Source organism: Talpa occidentalis, unplaced genomic scaffold, assembly GCF_014898055.3.
Source record: "Talpa occidentalis isolate TD23 unplaced genomic scaffold, MPIMG_talOcc4v2.1 talOcc4.13, whole genome shotgun sequence".
Lineage (NCBI taxonomy): Eukaryota > Metazoa > Chordata > Mammalia > Eulipotyphla > Talpidae > Talpa > Talpa occidentalis.
The window spans coordinates 89,826,747-89,850,258 of NW_023601322.1; the positions used below are offsets into that span (position 1 = coordinate 89,826,747).

The following is a 23,512-nucleotide window of genomic DNA, read 5'->3' on the forward strand; positions in this document are numbered from 1 at the left end:
ATATAAATGCCACATACGTTATGTTTTTATTATGGTAACACTCCACTTCCAACCATCAAGCCTGTTATTCTTGATTTTGCTACAAAATAACTAAAATCTCATGAGCTTAAAGACCAAGTATTGCATTCTTTTTTTTTTTTTTTAAAGATTTATTTATTTATTTATACAAGCACTGGGTAGAGTCAGAGGCGCGGGAGGGTGAGAGAATTCACCAGAGCCAGAGCAGGGAACAGAACAGGCAGATGGACCGAAATACACTCCTGAGGGGAGCAGCGGGCGCGGCAGGAGAGGTCTGTGTGCCATGTGGGACCCTCGCCGGTGGCCGGGGAGTTCATTCTTAGTAATGTTTCACATAGGCAGTTACTGGATGGATCACAGTGAATCTGCTTAACCCCATTTTTTGGGGATTTATTCAAAGATCCTCTCAAGACCCAGAATGAAACTGATGCCTATATGTGAAGTCTCCAACCATTTAAGGGTCTAAGAAAAAATGCAAGAGGTAAGACAATCATTAGAATTTCACTTAGAGCTTCTAACTGGCTATAGCATAGTCATAGTTGTTTACATTCCACTGGCCACAGAGAAAATTACATATTGAAATCCAAAATCAATGAGGAAGGAAGAAACACAGACTCCTCAAAACAGGAGCAGGCAGACCCCATGCAGTGGGAAGAGAGGTATAAACTGCTTTTGGGGAAAGAGTATCCCAGAGAAAGATCCATATATTATACATCATATTTTTATTGTGAATATTTATTGAGTTATGGCTGTATGATTGAATAAATAGGAATTTGGAGCTCCTGTTATATAATGTCTTTCTAAAGAAAGCAACAACTTTCTATGCAGTATCCTGAAGTAGGTAAAAAGGCAGAAAAGCTCCTAGTGATTTCTTACTTTCCTTGTGAGTTCACCTACCAATTGATGGCCTCTTCCTGCTGGCCTATTCTTAAATACTTTATTTAGTATTTCCTGAGCCTTTATTTCATGACCACCCAGGAAGAAATAGGTCCTTAGGAATTCCTACAGTTGCCTGATTTTAAGATACACTGTGCATCTGTGCATGTGTGTGAGTGTGCATGCACCTTTGTGTGTATATTTAGAAACAATGTCTTTCTTAATTTTGGACATGATTATGTAAGAAAAACAAAGGTTATTATAATTTTTTAAACTTTTGCAATCTGGGAGGTATTGAAAATTATGTCATTCCCTAGTGACCTCACTCATGATGGAATAGAGAAGTGGGTTATGACAATGAAGCATTACTGGGAGCATTTCCAAATCCATCTGGCAAGCACAGATCATGTATTTCAGAAAGTGATCACTCACTTCCTACATGTAATGTGGCAGGACTGAATGTCACATCAGTGGGAAAGTAAACATAAAAGACAGCAAGCATAAATGATTAGTAGAGACCCCAAGCAAGAAAATATTTTAAATTCTGTAACTTGGTTATCAAGGTTTTCATTTATGAATATTGTAAACACACAGTTACATGTTACTTCTGAAGTATGCTTCAGGGGCTAACTTTACATTGGCCAGTAACTTTCAATAGGATTTTCCCAGACGACTCAATTTTTAATAATATTTATTAAGGCATAACATATATAGTAAAATTCACCAATTTTAAATGTACAATTCACTGACTAATAATGCGATTTTTACAAATTTTAAGCTAGATCTATAAAATTTATGAAAAAGAAAAATTATAGGATGCAGATTTCACTTTTATCCTTGGGTTTTGCTTCTTTCAGGAATGTGGTCAGCTTATGTGGTAGCAACTTTTAGTTTAACCCTGGAACAGAGAGTCTAGAATGTCCCTTCCATATGTCAGGGTCTCTTGCAGCTCTTATACATCCCAATCTACCCCCTAAATCTTGGAATGTGAGCCTACTTACCTGCTTCTTTTACTGTCCATAAAGGCCCCAGGTGCCATTTCTAAAGCTATTATGTCAGCCATTTTCTCAATTTGTTTCCACCTAAGATACCTGCACCTAGACAATGCACATTGCAGAGTCCTCTTCAGAATGCTAACAGGGACATAACATAGCCTGTGATGGGTGTTTACAGTGCATGAAGTTAGCATTGCCCATCATTGCTGCTTTTCAGCCACTAACTGCTATGATACAGAACAGTCATGGTGCTGGGGACCTATGAAGACATGCCAGGTTAAATTTCAAGTACCAGGCCTCCCTGGTGGCGCAAGACGTTAGGACACAACCTATGAAGCTATCCACAGCCACTGCAACACAAGTTCTATCCCCAGCCAAGGAGCTGCCCACATGGCGCAGCAGACCTCTCCAGACTCGCCTGCTGCTCCCCTCAGCAGTGTATTTCAGTCAGTCTGCCCATTCTGTTCCCCACTCTGTCTCTGGTGAATCCTCTCACCCTCCCGCACTCTGGCCTGTACCCCAGCTCTTGTTTGCATAAATAAATAAATCTTTGAAAAAAATAAATTTCAAACATCAAGTGACTGCCATTGAAAGGGACTATCCCTCCCATCACTCTATAATCCTGAACAGAGATTCACAGCTTTCAGAGCCAGTAGATTGAAGTGCTCAAGGAAGAAACCAAGACTTTTCCATTTGAACTATTCCTGAATTTTCATATAAGAAGAGCAAGCAGGATTTACAAAAGATATTCGAAAACAATGGCACTTTTCTGGAAAAAATTTGATGAATTCAGAATTTAAAGGCTGTGCTTTCTTAAGACAAGAGGACAATCTATACATAAAAGAAGTGAAGGCATTCAATAAGAATACTGGAACCCTTGTTCTCATCTAAGTACTCTCCTTAGTTAACAATTTCACTCTATATTCAGTAAACTGTGCTGCCCAAGCCTCCAGCCACTAGGAACAATCCACTTCCTGTTACATTTCAGTAAGAATTAAGACTGTTTGTCTGTTATAGATTTCTCTTTGCTTTTCTTTATAACACTTTCTTTCCTTGAAAGTTGCTCACAAACAGGCCATAGATTTGATATATTGGTGAATAGGGCAAGCACTTCCTTCAAGTTTATAGTAGAGGACACCATTTTAAGAAAATTTAATTCCTCCGTTCTGCCTCTGGACAAATATGGCTTTCCAAGATGAATGTCCAATGTCTATGAAAAAATGTACTAATCAGATAACATAATATTCTGGTTTTCTTAGCAGTTATTTCCTAATTTCAAATTAATAAAATGGAAACATGATTTTAACAGCCAAAAAAAAAAGAATTAAGACTGTTTTAGAGAGCCCAATCAAATGTCCAGGAGAACTACCTGTGTTTTCTTGTACAATCAAAAGTTGCTTTTTCACAGTGAGATGTTGGACTTGGTGAGTCAAATCAAATCAGGTAAGAATTTTCATCCCATTTACAATTATTTCAATATGATTGCTACTAAAGCCAGTTGGTTACAAATAGAAGCACATGTACTGACCATCAGAGTTCTTGGGGAGTACCCAAAGTATCTTATCTCTCTAGTACAACTGGGAAAAAAAAAAAATCAGTCTTCATCCAAGTGTTGTAGTGAAGGGAAATTAAGAGACAGAAACTTTTAAGGTCACTATGGGGCATTCACTGAACTCCTTCAGCAAAATCTTGAATAAATGCTTATTTTCTCAGGCTTTTAAAGTCTATCTGAAATGTCCAACTTGGCATCGTTAGAATGGAGGCAGTAGGAGCCAAGACTCTTCTTCAACTCCCTCCTTGAGAATTCCATCATTTGCCACTTTAGAGGAACATAAATATAGTAGACTGCCTTTGTAGCATGATATTTTATCTTAACTCTATCCAGACTTTTTCACCCAGTAGAAATAGCCATAGCCAAGAATTTCAGAGTACTTGCTTTGGTACCAACCCTAGGTCTTCATGGAATCACAACCCCTCCCCCACAAAAGGTTTACTCATTTAACTACCATAATCTCCACTGATGCTTGATCATTATTACTTCTAATTTTAAAATCTGAAATAAAAGGGGATGATAATGGCAATGAGATAATTCTGTCAAGCATTTGAGATGTCATATGACACTGGTGAAGGTTGAATATCCTACCTTCATAGCCTACTATTTATTTGAAAATAGTGGCTGTATCCATGGGAGAAACACAAACCCCAGAAGCATATATTTGTTTGGTGTCAGTCAGGGTGTTTAATATCCCCTCTGAAAGATCCATAATCAACATGAGGAAATAAACGTAGGCTAGTAGGGACCGATTGGGGACTTCTTTCTATTTGGTCGGTTGTTTCTCTTGCTAGTACTATATGCATGACTTTTACTGCTGCTGTGTATTTTTTTTTTCATATATATTTTTTCTGTGGCTATCTTTATTACTTGAGGGGAAAAATCCTGTAATAAAACCTGCTGTTTTCCTGATAGTATTTCTATCCTTCACTTTCAATAGCACCTGAGGGTTCTTCAAATATTCCACAGGAAAACTCACAGTCCAATAGATTTCTCAGTTCACACAGTGAGCAACACACAGTGGCCACAGAAGACAAATACTTCCCGGTATGAACTAGATCCAACCTTTCAGTTACAACAGCACATCTAGTAAGGCAGAGTAAGCAATGTGGGCAATGAAAACCCCATGCCACATGCACCGGAAACATGATTCTACATAAGTAATTCCTCTTTACAATCCACTGAGAACATGAATATAAGTACCTTCCTATCTTCAATCACAAAGCAAACAAAACTGAAATACTAAATTATAGAAATTTTATAAAAATTGAAAGTTAACAGGAAGTCAACTAAAAATAAGAGCTGAAAAGGATTTTTACATATGCAATTTTTCAGTTAGCAATAATTGAAAGTAGTACCAATATAAATAATTGAATATATTTTTAAAGAAGGACACACTTCAAAATGATTATCAGTTAATTTGATTTGAACTAGGCTAAAATCCATAATGAAAGACTGAAGGTACAATAACATAAAGGTTATTCACATGCAAAACACTACATAAAGGAAAGAAAAGAAACAAGAAGTAGCAAGTCTAAGGAAATACTAAAAAAAAAATTGAAAAATACTTTACTATACTTGACAATAATAAGTAGTGTTTTCAAGGTAACATTCAGTGTCAGTCTAAAATGTCTGTATCATCATTTTCCTAACTCATGGAATCATAAAGTAGTTGCATTCAACAGTATATTCATCAGCATGGGCTGCTATAACAAATAATATGAACTGGGTGACTTAAAGAACAGAGAATGATTTTTCACAGTTTTGGAAGTAGCAATAGCCCATGTCCAATTCCACTTTCCCCCCATCCATAGGCATACACATAAAAACTTCTGGTGTTTATCATCAAGGTATATAGGCCCTTACCATCCTTCTCCTGTCTACAATTGCCTACCCTGCAGAAAAGGTGTACATTATAGGGGACTATGGGGCATCTCAAGACACAGATATACAATACTTCAGCAGGTCAGTCATCAAACCTGACTACAGATCATTAAGTAGAAAATATATTCACTGGACATAGATAGGAAAAACAGCTTACTTAGTCCCTGGGCATAGGAAATGGACAGTATTTGGAAGCTGGAGTACAGCATAAGGAAATAATCAGAAATGAAGGCAAAAATTACGTACCAGGATATTCAGAAGAGGCATTATTTAAAATTGCTGAACAAGACTCCACCAAAAAATTGGATTCAAACCAAACAGGCCACAAAATAGGGGATGGTTAAATAAGATAACATTAAATATCATGTTTTCAGAATATATTAAATTTAATAAAAAATATACATGATAAAAAGTTTAAAAAACATGCAAAGCTATATATATATATATATGTATATATATGCATGTATATACACACTGAATGTTTTAAATCAGTGTCAAAAGTGCCATAATCAAAACGAGTTGATACTTGTGAAAAATACTTAAGAGCATATAAACTAATTTTCCATTATATTTTAAGCATTAAGGTAAGAAAAGAAAAGACAGAAAAGGAGGGACCATCCTGTGTGGGGATGAGTGCAGTTTGCTACCAGACAAGATAACTAATTTTTCTCCAGCAAAGTAAATGATGTTCAACTTCTAAACAGAGAATATAGTACAATGAAAATATATGTTTCAACCCAAAATGGTAAAAAACACTACTCTATTAATTAGCTAGCTAGCTAATAGATAAGGGTAAAAATCATGTTTTGAGACTGTAACATACCACACAATTTTAAAGCTTTAATTTTTTAGCACTCTATTCAAGAATAACAGAAAGGTGTGTTATAGAAATATTTCCATTAGAAAGAGTAAGAATATTTGGCATGTTTATGCTTCAATTATTTGGGAAATTTACTGACATGGAACAAATCTTTCTTGGGCAATGCTGGGAAAATGAGGTGTTAGTGTATTGGCTTAGCAACATTAAATAAAATTTATATATAGATAATAAAATGATCTAGAGCTAATTTTTCTTTCCTCTTCAGAAAGGGGGATCAGAGAGATTTATTTTAAATAATAGTCATCAAATAACAGCAATGGCAAACATTCAGAAAATATTGAGTGTTACAAGCCATATATTAATGTCTATCACATTTTAAGGAGGATAATCAGCTAATACTGCTATAATAAATATAAACTTAGAGAGTGCTAAATCCTCCTCCAAACTAAACTTCAAAACTCTCAAAGATGACTGTCTATAATAAACTAGACAAAGTCGTTTACTTATGGCTCAAAGTTCGACTTTGAAGTTCACTTTTAAGAACATATTTAGAAATAGTTCTCAGAAAGAATTATAAGAATAAAAGGAAGTATTAAATCTTAAGTCTTATTTTTCACTCTCTCTGAGAAGTGCTTTAATGTCTCCTTTGATACGGTATGACTCAGAGCACCCCTTAAAAAAACACAGCAGCAACAAAAAATTTCCTTAAAATTGGCTATTTAAAAATTCTGTCATCTCACAATGTATGTTTTGGAATCATCATACTGTATTGACTGTAAGGATACCATTATTTAATGTGCCACATCAGAGAAAGAATACTGTTAAGCAATTTAGAACAATAGCTATTACTAAAACTTTTAATACACATGGGTTGAATGGACTTCTTAATATTTACTGTGTCATAGGCACTCATCTTACATCATTCTTACACCTACATAAAATGGAAATATAAGAAAAGAACTTTGTTAACACACTGCAAAGGCTTACTCACATTCCAAGACCAATCTTTCAAAATATTTTCAACTCAAAGTCATGAGTGATCATATTTTCCCACACAATACTACCCTCTGTGCCTGCAAAAGTGCTGGTGAGGTACTGTCTCTGGAATTTTATTCCAATTCCTGAGATTAATTTGTAAGTTTTCTTGTACACTTCTTCATCAGGACCACCACAAGGCATTGCCTGGTTCCAGAGAGGTTTATATGTGAAAGGAAAAATTGTAAATGTTAGGATCTTTGAAATATATCTTCAGAGCTAAGAGATACTGGAAAGAAATTTGGTCTACAATCTAGTTTCTATTGGCATCTTTGAATTTCTTCATTGTTCATCTGAGCTTATAAATCTGGAATTTGAGAAAGTGATCATTTTTAACATAGATCTTTGAAAAAGAAAAGTGGTCTTTCGGCTTTTTTTTTTTTTTTTACTGTAGTGATACTGTGAGCACCAGTAAGAGACTCAGCAGTGGCATATTCACCAGCAATAGCAAAACCATCAATTTATTTGTATTTCCATGATTGGGATTATTAAGTTTACACAGAATGAAACTTATCCTAGTTCCACATTTTAAGATGAGGGAGGGGGAGTCCTTATTTCTCAGAAGTAATCTTCAAATTTAAGAGAAACGGCCTCTCTCTCTCTCTTTCTCTCTCTCTCTCCCCTTTACTTTTTTTTGTTGAGAAAATATTGTCTACTTATTTCAAGTTTATAGTCTGATTTCTGGAAATTAGGTTCAAATTTTCTGAGGCTATAAACACTGAGTCAAGCACATACCCTTAGAGTAAACATCCTTGGAGTCAGACTTGTATGATACATATGATTAAGGCATTGCTGTGCTCATTTTTAGAAATTTAAACTTAAACTTGAAAAAAATCAGCTACAAGATGAATCTAAACAAATATTATGCCTGAATATATTACATACACTGAAATTTCAGTTTTTCAGCTTTCATAGCAGTAATGACTTAGATTAACTTGAGTTGTATTTTTTTTATTCACCAGAAATCCCAGAAGTAGAAAACAAAGAAATAGCAAAAAAAGAATTTACATGAAAAGTGTTTTTAAATGCTAAATTCTGATCTATGTACCACTGGAAAAACCGAACATTTCCAACTAGATTTTGAGCTAGGGAGATGAGGAAAAAGCAAAACAGCAAACAATATGCTTTACTAGACTTTACTAGATTCTTCTTAATGTACATATTTATCATTTCCTTAAGATATCAAAGTATTATCAATCTTTGATCAAAAGTATGAAAGAACCAGAAGATCAACCAGGCAGAAAAAAGAATTGTAATAACTTCAAAACACTAAAATGGAACTACATTAATGTGTAGTTTTCAAATAGAAAGATAGATTTAGTCAAAGGTGGCATTCAAAGTATTTCCTAACTGTTGGGCACAGGCACCAACTGCTGGGAATGACACAGCTTCACCAACCAGAACAACTTTAACAGTGCTGACATATGGGCACCAAGTCAACATCAGCATGTGAGCTGTTCCACAACAATTGCTCAATATCTTAATATATGAAAGTAATAAATGAAACATTTCAGTTCCTTATTATTTAATTACTTATTGGAAGATTTCTCTATATCCTTGAACTCATCAGTCAATGTGAAGGAAAATCCTGATTTTGTTTTCTTAGAAAAAAATTATCCACTTTTCCATGGCTGGGTAGAGGATGACAGAGATTGGTGGCCAGATGATGACATAAGAACGTGATCAAGAGAGAAAAACAGAATTCAGAAAAATGACAACAAGAAAGAATGATGGTCAGTGAGAAATTCCTAATAGTCAGCATAGTGAGAAGACTTTTAAGAACAATTGTTCTGATTTAGTGCTTTTTTTTCTTACTTTCTGTGTTTAATTCTACATTAATCATCAATCTTAACACAATGACAAGGATAATTGTGTTGTGGGGTAGTTCTGAGGAACAGAAAAACCAAAACTGAGCCCTACACTTACTAGAAAAAGAACAGAGTCTAAAGAAAATGACAAATAGGAACTGAGAAACCAACAGGAACAGAATCCTTCCCATCCCAACCAAGAATCAAGAGGAATATTGAGCAAAGCAGTATATGCCCCTCACAATACTTTAAATGCAAGTTAGTCTATTACATTTAGATATACAGAAAGAGTAGGCAATACCCAAAAGCTGCCATACTGAACAACATTGCTTTACTATATAGTACTTTATAGTAATGCTTGCCACTAGTTTATTACTTCTGTGTGTCAAAGAACCTGAAAAACCATTTCAGAATAGATTAACAGATTCATGGCTTTTCTGGTCTATATGTTACTTGTCTTTTAGTTTTTTTTTTTTTTTTTTTTTTTTTTAGAAACATACACTTCCAAATCTTTGATTCAATATTTTTTTACCATGTTTCATCATTTAAAAATATTAAATGTTTCAGGTCAAGTAAACCAAAAAACAATCTCTCTCATTAAAAAATATATATATATATATATTTATATATATAGCTAAGTCAACCTGTGTTAGTCTCACTCAAATGCATGGTTACATTGCTTATGGGTCACTTGGATAAAAATACAGAAAAAGAGCATTCTCCATGTCAGCTAAGCATAATCACTCATATAGACCATAACTGACGCTGAAACCAATCTCTTCATCAATTGTACAGGAGATGGCCTGGAAATGGGCCAACTCTGTAAGGCCCACCTGTGTCAAATCAGACCCTGGGAACCAATCTAGAGGTAGAAATTATGCAATGTAGACAAAATTCTTATTTACATCTTGGAATTCTATGTCTATGTATATGACATATATATGATGAAATATATATATATAAGATAAAAATTCCTAAACTATTGTTACTTAGAATATTTGAGTGAAGTAAAAGCAAGCTGGACAAAACAAATGGTTAAAGAACATTATAAATCTCCACATCAAATAATGACCCTTGATTTTTGTGAGGTACTATACTTTCCAATAAAATAACCTGGAAGGCAGGAACTAGGTACAACAAATAAAGAGCAGATATTAACTAGAACAAAGTTGAAAAGTTACACAGAGTCCTAAATATAACTCCAATCATAGCTATTTCAGAGGTCAGGCTATAATCATGATAGAAAGTGAAGTAGATTTCAGTTTCCATGGTAAAGTAATACATACTCATAAGGAGCCTCTGGACTTTCAACAGGATCATTGCCTCCTTTAGCTAATCTTAAAACAATTCAAACAAAACTGCAGTAGAGGTCATTTTACAATAGCTTTAATTTTATGTTTTGCAGGCTTGTAAAATTCACTTATTTAATTTTAAAAGTTTTTGTAGATTCCATTGGATTTTCTGCAGAGACAATCTTAACATCTGTCCATAAAGACAGTTTTACTTTTCCCTTTCCTATTGGTATGCCATTTGGGTTTTCTTTTTCCCTTTATTGCACTGTTTATAACCTACAAAATCAAACAGAAGCGGTGGAAGCAGACAACTTCCACTTGTTCCTGATCTTAGGGAGAACACGTTCAGTCCTATAATTTTAACTGCAGATTTTTAATGATTTTATTGGGTTAGGAATTCCTTTTATTCTTCATTTTGTGAAAGATTTTAATCAATAATGGATGTTAGATTTTGTCTAATGCTTTTTCTGCATATATGTTTATGGTATATCAAATTGATATATTTCCAAATATTAATTAACTTTATATTTGTGGGTTAATCTTGGTTATGATGTATTATTATTTCTTTACATTCTCGTATTTGATTTTCTAACATGCTGTTATGACCCCTGTGTCTGTGTTAATAATAGATATTGGTATGTGTCTTTATTTTCACATAATGTTTTTCAAATTGTCAAATGCACTTTCTGCATATATTGCCTGGATTTGGTAATGCTAGCTTCATAGAATACTTTGGGAAGCACTCATTCCTGTTCAAATTTTGGAAGAATTTAGGTAAAAATTGGAATTATTTCTTCCTTAAATGCTTTGTAAAATTCAGTGAAACTACTTGGACCTGGTTTTCCTCTGTGGGAAGGTTTTGAGTTACGAATTCAATTCCTTTAATGGATAGAAAGCCCTTCAGGTTGTTACTTCTTGAATGAGCTTTGATAGTATGCATCTTTCAGGAAATTTTTCCACATCATTTAAAGTTATCAGTTATCATAATATTAGCATGAAATTGCACATAATATTCCCCATTATCTTTTAAATATCAGTATAATATGCAGTGATGTCATCTCTCTCATACCTGATATTAACAAAGTATCTCCTCTGTTTCTTCCTGAGCAGTCTGACTAGTTTTACCAGTATTTTTTATATACTCAAGTAATATGTGGTTTCATTGAATTGGTTTTTATGTTATGGATTTTTTACATTATTTTCATTTCCTGGAGTCTGCTAACTTTGGAAACTTTTGTTTCCTTCTAGTTTCTAAAGGTTAATGCTTAGATCACTGAGAATTTTTCCTCTGCTCAAACTATGCATTTACTACTATAAATGTCTATGTACTATTTAGCTGCACCTAAAAATTTTTAACTGAGTTATAGTTTCATTCAGTCCAAAGTACTTTCTAGTTGTCTTTTTTATTTCTCTTTGAACCCATGGTTTATTTAAAGATACATCATTTCATTTCCAAATATTAGATATTTTCCTCAATATCATTCTATTGCTGACTTCTAATTTAATTACTTTGTGGTCACAGGACATGTTCAAATGATTTTAAACTTTTTAATCATACTAAAATGTATTTTATGGCTCAGCATATGATCTATATTGATAAATACCTTTTGCGCAGCAGAGAAGAACATGTATTCTGCTGTTAGTTGGAGGGTGCTATTGGTATTAATAGGCCAAATTGGTTGGTGGTTTTCAAATCTGTAAGCTTTCTAGTATTCTGACATTTTATTCTATTAATTACAAGAAATGGTGTTGAAATCTCCTGACTATAATTGTGAATGTATCTATTTCTTCTATAGGTCTAACAGATTTTATTTCCCATATTGAGAAGATTTCTTATTAAGTACATCTATATTTAGCATTGCTGTGTTCCAATGGTCCACAAAATAGGATGCTGCTGTGACTCATAACTGAATATGTGAAACAGGCTTTGGAACTGAGATATGGGTTGAGGCTGGAGGAATTTTGAAGCACATGATACAAATGTGGACAGGACAGGCTATTCTGGTGAGAGTTCAGAAAGAAAAGAGGAAAGCTATGAAGAAAGTTTCCATCTTTCTTACATAAATAATCATGAACAGAATCTTGGTAATAATATGGATGGTGAAGGTCACTCTGGCAAGGTCTCAGATGAAAATGAAGAACACTGGAAATGAGAGAAAAGGTGATCCTTGTAAAAGGACTTGGTTGAGTTGTAAACATGTCCTAGCAGTTTGTGGAAGGTAAATTTGTGAATGATAAAATATTTACTGAGGAGATTTCCAATCAAAGTACTGAGGAGGAACAAAGAGGTAAACTGAAAAGGAAACTGTTAGTAAGAAGCAATCAAAGCACTAAAAAATTCTCATTTATCCATACTGCAAAAAAAAAAAAGAGCAAGAGAGAGAGAGAGAGAATTTGCACTAAAGAGAATACTAAGGGCATGTCTGAGCATTTATTTAATAAAGAGATCATGAGTATGACTCCTGAGCTTAATCTGTAAGAGGAACAGTGAAGAATGACCTCTAAATCAATGGGTAAATTATCATCTTCATATCTGATGATCTAACACTGACAAAAAATTTCCTTAAGGCTACTTACACCTTCATAGACAACCAAACCCAGGATCTAGGAACTAAAAATAATCCCGTGATGATCGTTTAGTCATAATCAGGTAGTCTTATATCCACCAGATAGTGTATGGCTCTAGTCTCTGTCTCTGCTTTCTACTAGGTAAAATCCTAGGTCCCATGTTCACTCTAATCTACCATATACAAACCATAAAACTGGGATTCTGTTTTTAACTTTAAGAAGTAATGAGCCCTTTTCATCACTTGACCACTGCTCTATGAACTTGTCCCCCATTGGCAGGCAATCGATCAAATGGGAAGATTTTGTGACATGAATTGTGACCTTCCTGACTTTTAAGATTGTTACCTAAATATCTTTATTAATATTTTTAATATCAAATAGAAACAGTGCTTCCTGTTATTACAATTGTCCATTTATTGTTTGGATTTGTGAGCATGCCATAGACCAGCTTGCCAGGGATCAGTTTCATCTGTTGTTTTATTCCCTTTCCTCACTGGTTGAATATCACTATAGTTCCAGGATGTTTCACGCCTATATCCACCCAAATTTAAGATGGCCATTGAATGCCAGAACTCCCCAAGATGTTCAAAATATCCCTCTCATAATCTGCCACATTGGCATGTCAATTATTTCAAGCTGAGGCAATCCAGACTCTGCAAAATCACAAGAAACTTTTACCACACTCCTATCTATCTAGAAGAATGAATATTAATAAGGGTATAACCCAAAATTATGGAGTTTAGCAGAAATAGCCTTTCCATTGCTAAAAAAAACTATCTAAATGGTATGGAAAACATCTAATTACAGAGCATCTGGGCTTTGTCATATCACTACTTCCTCATCATGTGGGTCCCTCTCTCTTCCTTCTAAGTCCCAAGCATTTATGCCCTCCCTTAATTAATCAAGATATATATCCTCATTTTTTTCCACTGATGTTGGCGTCCATATCTTTGTAGAGTCCCCATATACCTGTAATTAAATTTGTTTTTTCTTCCTACTAATCTACCTCATTTTAATCTAATTACTTAACCAGATTGACAGGGGGAATTTCTTCCTGCTCCTTGACACCACTCTCTTATTTTAATCAATCCTTTAATAACATATCATATGTATGGAATGAAATCCAAAAACTTGCTTCAAATACATCTGGCCTTCAACTGGCAATTCTTTCTTTACCAGGCATAACCAACTACATCACTTCCTCATACTAATGATACTCCTATTTTGACCCAATTTAAATTCTGACTTACTTCCAAAGTGATTGATTTAAGGATACCCTCACAGGACTGGTTGTGGAGGACAGAATAGTGTGTAGTGAAGCTACACCAGAAGAAAGTTCTACAAAAGAAGAGACCTTCAAATAGATTATAAATCCTCTTACAGCAAAGACATAAAGAACATGGCTTTATCCTTTGTCCATGAGGCGGTGTAGACTTCTCTTATAATATCAGACAAAAAATAGCTTTTATTATAGCCAAAGATCATTGTTTATATTACCCTAAGTTCCCTTTTTAATTAGTGATGGCAAGATCAGAAGTAGTGCAAATGAAAATGGCATAAAAACACAGCCTATCACTTTTAGAAGTGTTAATGAATGCCCCATGGATTTTTCTTTTAATTGCATGAGAACAGACAAGGAAATGTCTCCATAAAACTGTCACTTCTCAGGGAAAAGTGTTAATGCTATGTAAATTAAAATTTGAAAGTCTACTTAACTGAAATCAGCAACACCAAGAACTGTGCATATGGAAAACACAATTCATCAGCCCTGAGAACAGAGCCATCCAACCTGCTGATAGCTATACATATCTCCAGCTAAGCCATTTTAGGGCATGCTTGCATTATGTTACAATATAGCTAGGAGTTGCAATGGATTTCAGAAATGTTTCTCCTGTGGGTTTAGTGGAAAGCAGAAGACAAATTTGGCTCCTCTCATTGAGAAAATTTCATACAGGCACAATTCTTGAGAAATAGAAATAACTACACATGTACCCTCTGAAGAAACTTTTCTACAATGTGATTTTTATGTTTCTCCATTAGACAAATACATTTTTTTTAATTTAAAACAAATTTTCTTTTGGATTTGACTATAGATATTAAAACAAATTAAGTGGCATTACTTTCTTCTCTTATTATTATTTAAATGTTATAAAAATCAGTTATTCCCATTCTTTTCCACATTCCTTTCCAACTTTGTTTCAAACCAATAAAACACTGTTACATTCTGACAGTATAATTTTAAAAAATCAATGTTACAGTGTATCATCTTTATACATTTTAGTTTGGTATTAGCTAAAACAAAGCCTTGGGCTTTTTAACTTGGAAAACATGTTATTTGCTAATAAAATAGAATATTATTTACATATTATATATAATAAAGTTTATATGAGATATATCTAAGTTATATATACATATTATGTATAGTTTATATAAGACATGCACTGATATAAACATAGATATTCTGCTGGGGGGTTAGTTCCCCCACGTAAAAGTCAGATAGACTTTTCCCAATAGGCCCCCAAATAGGCCTTTTGTCACCTTAGTATAAGAACCAGAGGTCAATAAATGCTCTTTAGCCTCGGGGGGTTACTTAAAGAATGCAGCTGGTTTTAGATTGAGAGCCAGTGAGGACCCTGAAGGTTAGAAGTTTCTGTTTATGTCTCAACCCTTATGGCCTCCCTAAGTCCTTCAATCCAAAGAATTTACTCTGGGAGCATCTTACCAAGGTCCAGGTTTATTAGTAAACATGTTTTCTCTAGCTAGGAATCTGAGATTCTAAGCTCAAGTTGTTGGGATTCAGTGAGTAGGATTCTTGGGTCCCTCTGAGAAAGGTTTTGGCACAGTTTTCCATTCAGCGGCACATGACATGTTTATTAAGGAAAAAAGATGTTTGCAGAGACACAAATAAGCAAAGGCTGAATTTTTAGGGTTTGTTAGGGAACGGAGACACCTGCATAGATGCATGCCAAAAGTCTTAGGACAAGATCTCCATTTTACCAGAGCAAGGGGCATCATTTTATAGTGGGGGATTCTTTGGGGGGATTCATTTCTTTGTAAAATTTTATCACTTTGGGGTCCAGCTGTGTTGATTTTCTGTAACTGATAAACAATCCTCTTTGCCCACATCTCAGACTCCTGGAAACTCCCATGACTGTTTTAACTCCATAATCACTCCTACCCCAACCTGTGGTTTTTGACCTTGTGAAAACTTCCATTCTAAATTTTCTACTCTAAGCTTCCATCAAGGTGACCCTCTCTTGTCTGTCATGTGAAATCTCCTACTCTCTGTACTCAATGACTCAGGCCCCAAAATCCTAAATATCACTGGTCTCCTCCATTATCCTTTAGAATTTACAATCATGTGAATTCCCTGTATGTATGCTATTAAATTCACTGATTTTCCTTTGCTAACCAGTTTGATGTTGTTTTGATTACTTGTTCAGCTGGAGAAGACACCAGAGGGGTAAGGGATGACCTCCTTTATACCCTAACAATATATAATAGCTATTATAACATGTATAATAAGAAAAGGTGACTCTGGACAGTGAGATCAGACCAATGATAAAAGGGAAATTTACAGGGACTCAGAGTAATCTTGTAGGAATTTAAAAAATTTTAGCGCTATGTTTCTCAAACTGTAGCCCAGAGATCAGAAGAAATAGCATTCCCTAGGAGTTTGTTAAAATTGCAAAATCTGAGGACTTCCCTATTTTTCCTCAATCAAGGTATGCATTTGAAAAAGATCCCCTGGAAAACTGTAAATACATTACAATTTTAGAAGCACTAGTATAGAATCAATAATAAATGGGAAAAGAGTGATATGAGAGATGGAGATACAAAGATAGACGGACATCCTTAATACATGTCATGAAGTTTATACTGATCAGGAACTAAGGGTTTCTTAAGCAAAGAAGTGATACGATCTGTGATTTACATAGTTCTAGTTGCAATGCAGAAGTGCATTTTTGTGGAGAACTGAACACAGGAATATCAGTTACAGGGTTACATACATCAGAATGATAACTGTTATTAATAGAATCTACTACATGCCAGCATCATGGTATAAGCCTTATAATTTGTATGTATTATTTTAATCTCCTCATAATCCCTGAACTGCAGGTTCAGGGTTTTGTACCTATGATAGGTTTTGCCCAAATCACTCTCACCCCAGATCTTCACATGATGACTGGCTTCAAACCAAAGATAATTTGTTGATCTCAGCTAGCAGGCTTCATCCTCATACCACATCCTCTGCATAAATGTTTACATACTCGTTGTAACTACTCTCCCTCCTCTTCTAAGTGTGTTAGGGTACCACCGGTTGCTTTCAGTGACTATTTTCACAAGTGAATAAAAAAAATCACATAATTTTCAGTTTCCTTTTAAAGAAACAAAACATCAAGTGGTTGAAATGTAAGTGGGGAAAAGAAAGATACTAATATACAGCCAACCCAAAAATTTAGGAGGCAATTAAAAAGGCAAAGTTTATTTATTGGGATCAAACAATAACAATTTGGGGTAAAAAGATTCAGATAGAAAACTTACCTCAAGAAAGGACAGGAAGATTTTATGCGAGGAAAAGAGGAAAATGAGGTAAATTGTTAAAGAAGAGTTGACTATTGTTAACAAGCTTAGATTATTCTTGGTTATACATAATTGGTAAGTGAGTCTCTAGAAAGAGTAAAAAGGGAGCTGACTGACCATCCTCCAGCTAAAAGGCCTTAATCATCATTTCACAAACATCTGTTTGCTTGGACCAAAAGTCTTTGACCCAACTCAAAAGAGGCAGGTAATGCCATTTCTCTGTAATCACTCCTGCCTCCATTTTGAAATGGCCCCACAGATATTAACTTTTCACAGTATATTTAAAAAAAAAAAACTTCCCTTCAACTATAATAGCTCTCATTTTGAATCAATCCTGAAGACCAATAGTTTTTTTGCCCCAATTAGTGGAGTAGTTCTCTACCGAATCCCACTCAATAATCTGACTAGGTTTAGAAGCGAAAATGAAAGATCAAGAAGAAGATACACTAAATTCATATTAAAACTCTGTTTGCCTCTACCAATCTGTGGTTAAAAATCAGTTGTATACATTTGTCTTATTTGATTACAAATTAACCCTGTGAATTAAATATTATTCTCTGAATTTTCTTTAACATATTCTTAATAATATCCAAAATAAAGAACCTTTTCTTGAACCCACTTCTTACCAGGTACTACCACATTTTCTACTAATCTTTTACCAAAAAGTCTTTTAAATTTAATCCAGTCTAGCTTTCATCTGTGCCATCCTACAGAAACTGCTCTTGGCAATTTAGATGAAATAACAATTTTTTAGAAGATCCAAATTATCTATGGGTGAGCTCAAGATGAAAAAGAAAATCAGAATAGTCTTATATCTATTTAAGAGAATTAATTTGACTTTAAAAGTCTTCTAACAAAGATAAACTCTCAATTCAAATATTGTTGCTGGTAAATTTTAATCAACATCAAATAACAAAATAAATAATATAAATGATATACAACTAAATACAGACACTAGTAGAAATAACTCCCAATTTATTTAATGAAGTCAGAATTATCCTGAGGCTAAAACCTGATAAGGACATTATGAGAAAAGTACAAACCAATATCTCTTATAAGCACACATGTACAGTTTTTCAACAGTTATTAACAAACTAATCTAGCACTACATAAAAAGAATAATGTCATGACCAAATTGAGTTTGCATCAGTACAAAAGGCTGGGGCAATATTTAAAAATCAACCATGAGGGCCTCCCCGGGGGCATAGCGGTTGAGCACTGGGCTGCGAGGCTGCCCGCAGCCTCTGCAGCGCTAGTTTGATCCCCGGCCGCCAGGCGAGGGTCCCACATGGCACACGGACCTCTCCTGCCACGCCCGCTGCTCCCCTCAGTAGTGTATTTCATCAGTCTGTCTGTTCTGTTCCCCGCTCTGGCTCTGGTGAATCCTCTAACCCTCCTGCGCTTCTGACTGTACCCAGTGCTTGTATAAATAAATAAATAAATAAATCGTTAAAAAAAAAAAAAAGCAAACATGAGAATTCCACTTCCATTCAAGACTGAATCTCTGAGAGAGGCTAAATTTATACTTCTCAAAATAACAGAAAAAGATGCCAAATATATGAAAAACAGCACTCAAAACAAAAGATAACAGGTAACAAAGGGCAATGATCTCTCAGAAGTAGAAAATATTTGATATGAGTTCCCTCATTACATATCTTAGCCCCTTTAGAGCCCTTACAGGAGATGGTGTAAGGGCAATTCCCTGAGTTGAGAACACAGATATGGAAACCCAGGAAAGTGAAGGAGGCTAGAGTTTGTATCAAAGACTACTGGAGAGACAAAGTTTTCATAAAGAGAGAACTCTTTGATATCTGCAGAAATATCCATTGAGTATTCAGTCAAATACTGATTAGCTGAGTACATATGAGGAAACTAAGTATGGCCAGGTAAAGAACCACATGAAAAGATTAGAGGGAGCAGTGACCAGAGGCCAAACAAGAACTGGAAGAATGTCTGTCTGGACTATCAAAGTATAAAATCTCATCTAGACTAGTAAGAAATAACTCTAAACTAAATACAACTCTAATTTTACATAACACTTTAAAAGCAAGACACACAGGATCAAATGGCTTCCAACTAAGTATTTCCAAGAACAAGTGCAAGAATATTTATTTATTTATTTATTTATTTGTTGTTTTTAAAGATTTATTTATTTATTTATACAAGTACTGGCACTGGGTACAGTCAGAAGCGCAGGAGGATGAGAGAATTCACCAGAGTCAGAGCGGGGAACAGAACAGGCAGACTGATGAAATACAGTGCTGAGGGGAGCAGCAGGCGCGGAAGGAGAGGTCTGCAGTACCATGTGGGACCCTCACCGGGCGGCCAGGGATAGAACTGGCGCTGCAGAAGCTGCGGGGAGCTTCGCAGCCCAGCACTCAATTGCTGCACCACCAGGGGAGGCCCAAGAATATTTAAAAGAATATAAAAATAGGGGCTCCCTGATGGTGCAAGGGGTTAAGCACAGCACTCTGAAGCTATCCACAGCCTCTGCAGCACAAGTTCGATCCCCTGGCCAGGGAGCTACCCACATGGTGCAGCAGACCTCTCCTGTCCGCCCACTGTTCCCCTCAGCAGTGTATTTCAGTCAGTCTGCCTGTTCTGTTCCCACTCTGTCCCTGGTGAATCGTCTAACCGCTCCCCCCGATGCCACACCTCTGGCCTGTACCCCAGTTCTTGTATGCATAAATAAATAAATCTTTAAAAAACAAAGAATATAAAAATACAAAACACCTCAGGTAAAATCACAATGCCTTATATCAAACAAAAGATAAGCAGGCTTACAAAGAACTAGGAAAATATAATCTATAATGAACAAATAAAATCAATCATAATTGATACAGGTTATAGAATTAGTAGGCAATGACATTAAACCATTATTATAATTATATTCCACATGTTCAATCAGTTAGAGCAAAGATTGAACATGTTAAGTAAAACACAGACGATATAAAAGTGACCCAAAAATGGAATGCCTGGAGATTAAGATTACAAATGGGATGGGATTAATCTTCTTCAATTACACATTGAAGAAGATTAATGAACTTGAAGATAGAGCCATAGAAATGATCCAAAATGAAATAAACATTAGAAAAGACTGAAAGCATTAGCAGAGTATTCATTACCTGTAGGATGACTAAAAGCAGCCAAATATGCATTTTATTGGAGTCTACAGAAGGGTGGGAGGGGAAAATATTTCAAGCAATAATAAAATCAGGTTCAGAGATTGGAACTCAGTTTGAACATTTTAGAAAACTGCTTTCATGCAAATTGACTGTTAAAATACTGTGATAATGAAAATAACTGGGATCTGAGAAAGTCATTTTATAAAGATAAGTGTTAATCTCTTTATATCAAATGTAAACTGTTATACAGGCTATAATTAAATAAGTTTTAAATCTAAACTGAGGCTGAGTAACAGATTTGGACATTAAACTGGCTTCCAGGTAAAAGTTTTAAGGTTCTTAATAGGCAGAATTGATTCTACTAATCATATTATAGAGCCATTATACCTTATAATAAGCAAAAGTGAATTGTCACAGTTCTACTTTGGTATTAGGTACTGTTAAGAACGTCTTATTTAAAAAATCTTATCTTACTGAATCTCTACTTTCTCTACCAATTTAGCCTTAAAACTTTGCATAAAAAGGTAATGTAATACTATATATTATGGATATTTAAGTTGTTTGAAAGGTAAGAAGTAATTACTGTCAAATGTTTCTTAAAGATAATCTACTTTTAATTTTTCCTTAGGTTTCTACTAAATCTTCACTATGAAAAATAATAATTTTCGACAGACTAGGCCTAATGAAAGAATTTTCAAGAGGGGAGAAAATGGTATAACTGACAATTTTACAATAAAGTTCAAATGTTACCATCAAAAATACATTCAACTCAATGCTCTAATTATGTATTCTGTTCTCCAAAAGAAGGAAATAGGTACGTATGTGACCTGAATTCTTTCACATATTACTATAGTCATCACTGATGAATTCCAGCAATTAGAGTTGAACAATTATCAGCTAAAATAATTTATTGAAGGCTTAGTTTTTTTGATATGCCATCCTGAAAAAGTATTTCACTATATCCTCCATTAAATGAGTTGTGAGCAAAATAAAGTCCATCTATAGTTATGACTTAATAGGCATTTATAACCTTTAACTTTTAATTGCAAAATTGTCTCATATATTACCTATTTACATATTGTATAAATATGCACTCTAAATATACCTGATATGAAGGGAGACATGTACAAACAAATGTTAAGTGTAGTGCAAACAACAAATATGAGAATTACGCTAGCTGGTTGTTTGTTCAATATAAAACCCCCCTATCCAATAAGCTATACTTATAAAGGCACATAATAAATACGAAGGGCACCATTAAAACCATTTATGCAAGTTTCAGATTTTATCAAAATCACAGTGCAATTCAAACAGATATAAAAATTTGGGGTTCCAAATAATTCCATTTATATGTATATAAATGTTCTCACAGGCTGTATAAAGTCCCCACCATGTTCATTTTAAGATGGATATATCCAGCTTTAGTTCAGTTCACAAAGTGTGGGTATAAAACAATCTACAGAAGCTTTCATAGAGTTTAAAAGAGTTCTAATCACCCATGCCAACTGCACTCCTTTCTTAGCACAAAACTGCTTTTGAAACCAACCATTCATTTGCTAAAACAAGGCATCTGCTGTTAAAGAGATTGATTATCCTGGGGCCTGACCTAATTGGGTGATTAGATATGGTTCTCCACTCTGGATGGCAAGGTTTATAGAAAGACAAAAAATTAGACCAAAAAAGAGCAAACTTCTTTTGGACCCTAAAGCACTTTTATTTATTTCAAACAATCTTTAAATAGAAACAAGTACATTGCAAATGTCAGATTGGTGAAATTAGTGGGTTATGAGTTACAATTTCATTGAGTTCACCATGTCATTTCTTTGGTAACAAGTACATATTCACTTTTATCACATAAACCAAACATACCCAGCAACTATTTTTAAATATCCCACTATAACTTCACTATATAATAGATATACTCACACACAACAAATACACACACACACAAATGCACAAACAATCTGGTCTTTTACTGATAGTATCATTTCAATGTTTTCTATTGCCAGTTAGGTATCGTTTTTTCCCCCCAAACATAGACATCACCTCATTGCTGTGGCTAATTGCATTTTTCTTCCTAGCCTTTGACAACCAGACCTTTGTTAATGCTATTCACCACTATATCAGACTCAGGTCATCCATCCAAAACATGACAAAAGACGCAGATGCTCATGTAAATTGCACTCCCCAAAAGTACTGCCCTCTTTCTCCATGCAGATACAGACCCATGACCCCCTCCCATTTTTGTTCACTCCTTTGTATCCACTTAATCTGTCATGCTTGGAAAAAGTGGTAATATATAGACTTTAAGAAACATTACATTCCACTTATGTAACAAATCTAAAATCAATTATGAAGTTAGTTATAATTTTATATAAAAAACTTAAAAAATTGCCTATTCTGATTGAACTTCAAAACGGAACCATGCACCAGAATAAAGACTTCTATTTACTACCCCCCAACTTGAATTCTCTTGTCTTTTTGTCCTTTCACTGAAGAAAAAAGGTTTCAAGTAGAAGTGTTTAAGCAGAAGTGATTCAACAGCACTGAATCATTCATAAAATATATGTCATAATTTAAGTCAGCTTTATTAACTGGTATTTTATTAACTTTGATACAATTTTCATTAAGTATTAATTACATACTATTTCTACTTTCAAAGCCTTAAGAACAATTTCGAGATACAGAGAAACTACTAAAAGATGCATTTTAAGGAAGATTATTATAGATTCAAATGTATATTATGTGTGTACATATGTCCATATTTCAGATCAAGGTTTCTTTCTACTTATTTTTCTCCCCATATACATTTTTATTTTATAGATTTTAATATTCATTATTCTTTGGACACTTGGTTACTATAAGAGAATGCAGAAATAGCTAATTTATTACTAGAAAAGCAATTTATCCAGATAGAAACCAATAGCAATATTTTGGTATTTTAAGGAGAGTATA

At 34.5% G+C, this 23,512-nt stretch overlaps 1 long non-coding RNA gene across 1 annotated transcript in view; it reads right to left on the reverse strand.

Moving 5' to 3' along the window:
- Positions 1-448: 448 nt before the first annotated feature.
- LOC119243591 (uncharacterized) overlaps positions 449-23,512 on the reverse strand; it is a 31,990-nt gene continuing 8,926 nt past the window's right edge. Inside the window, exon 4 of the long non-coding RNA XR_005124766.2 lies at positions 449-480. This is a non-coding gene — a long non-coding RNA (uncharacterized LOC119243591). The remainder of the gene's footprint in view (positions 481-23,512) is intronic.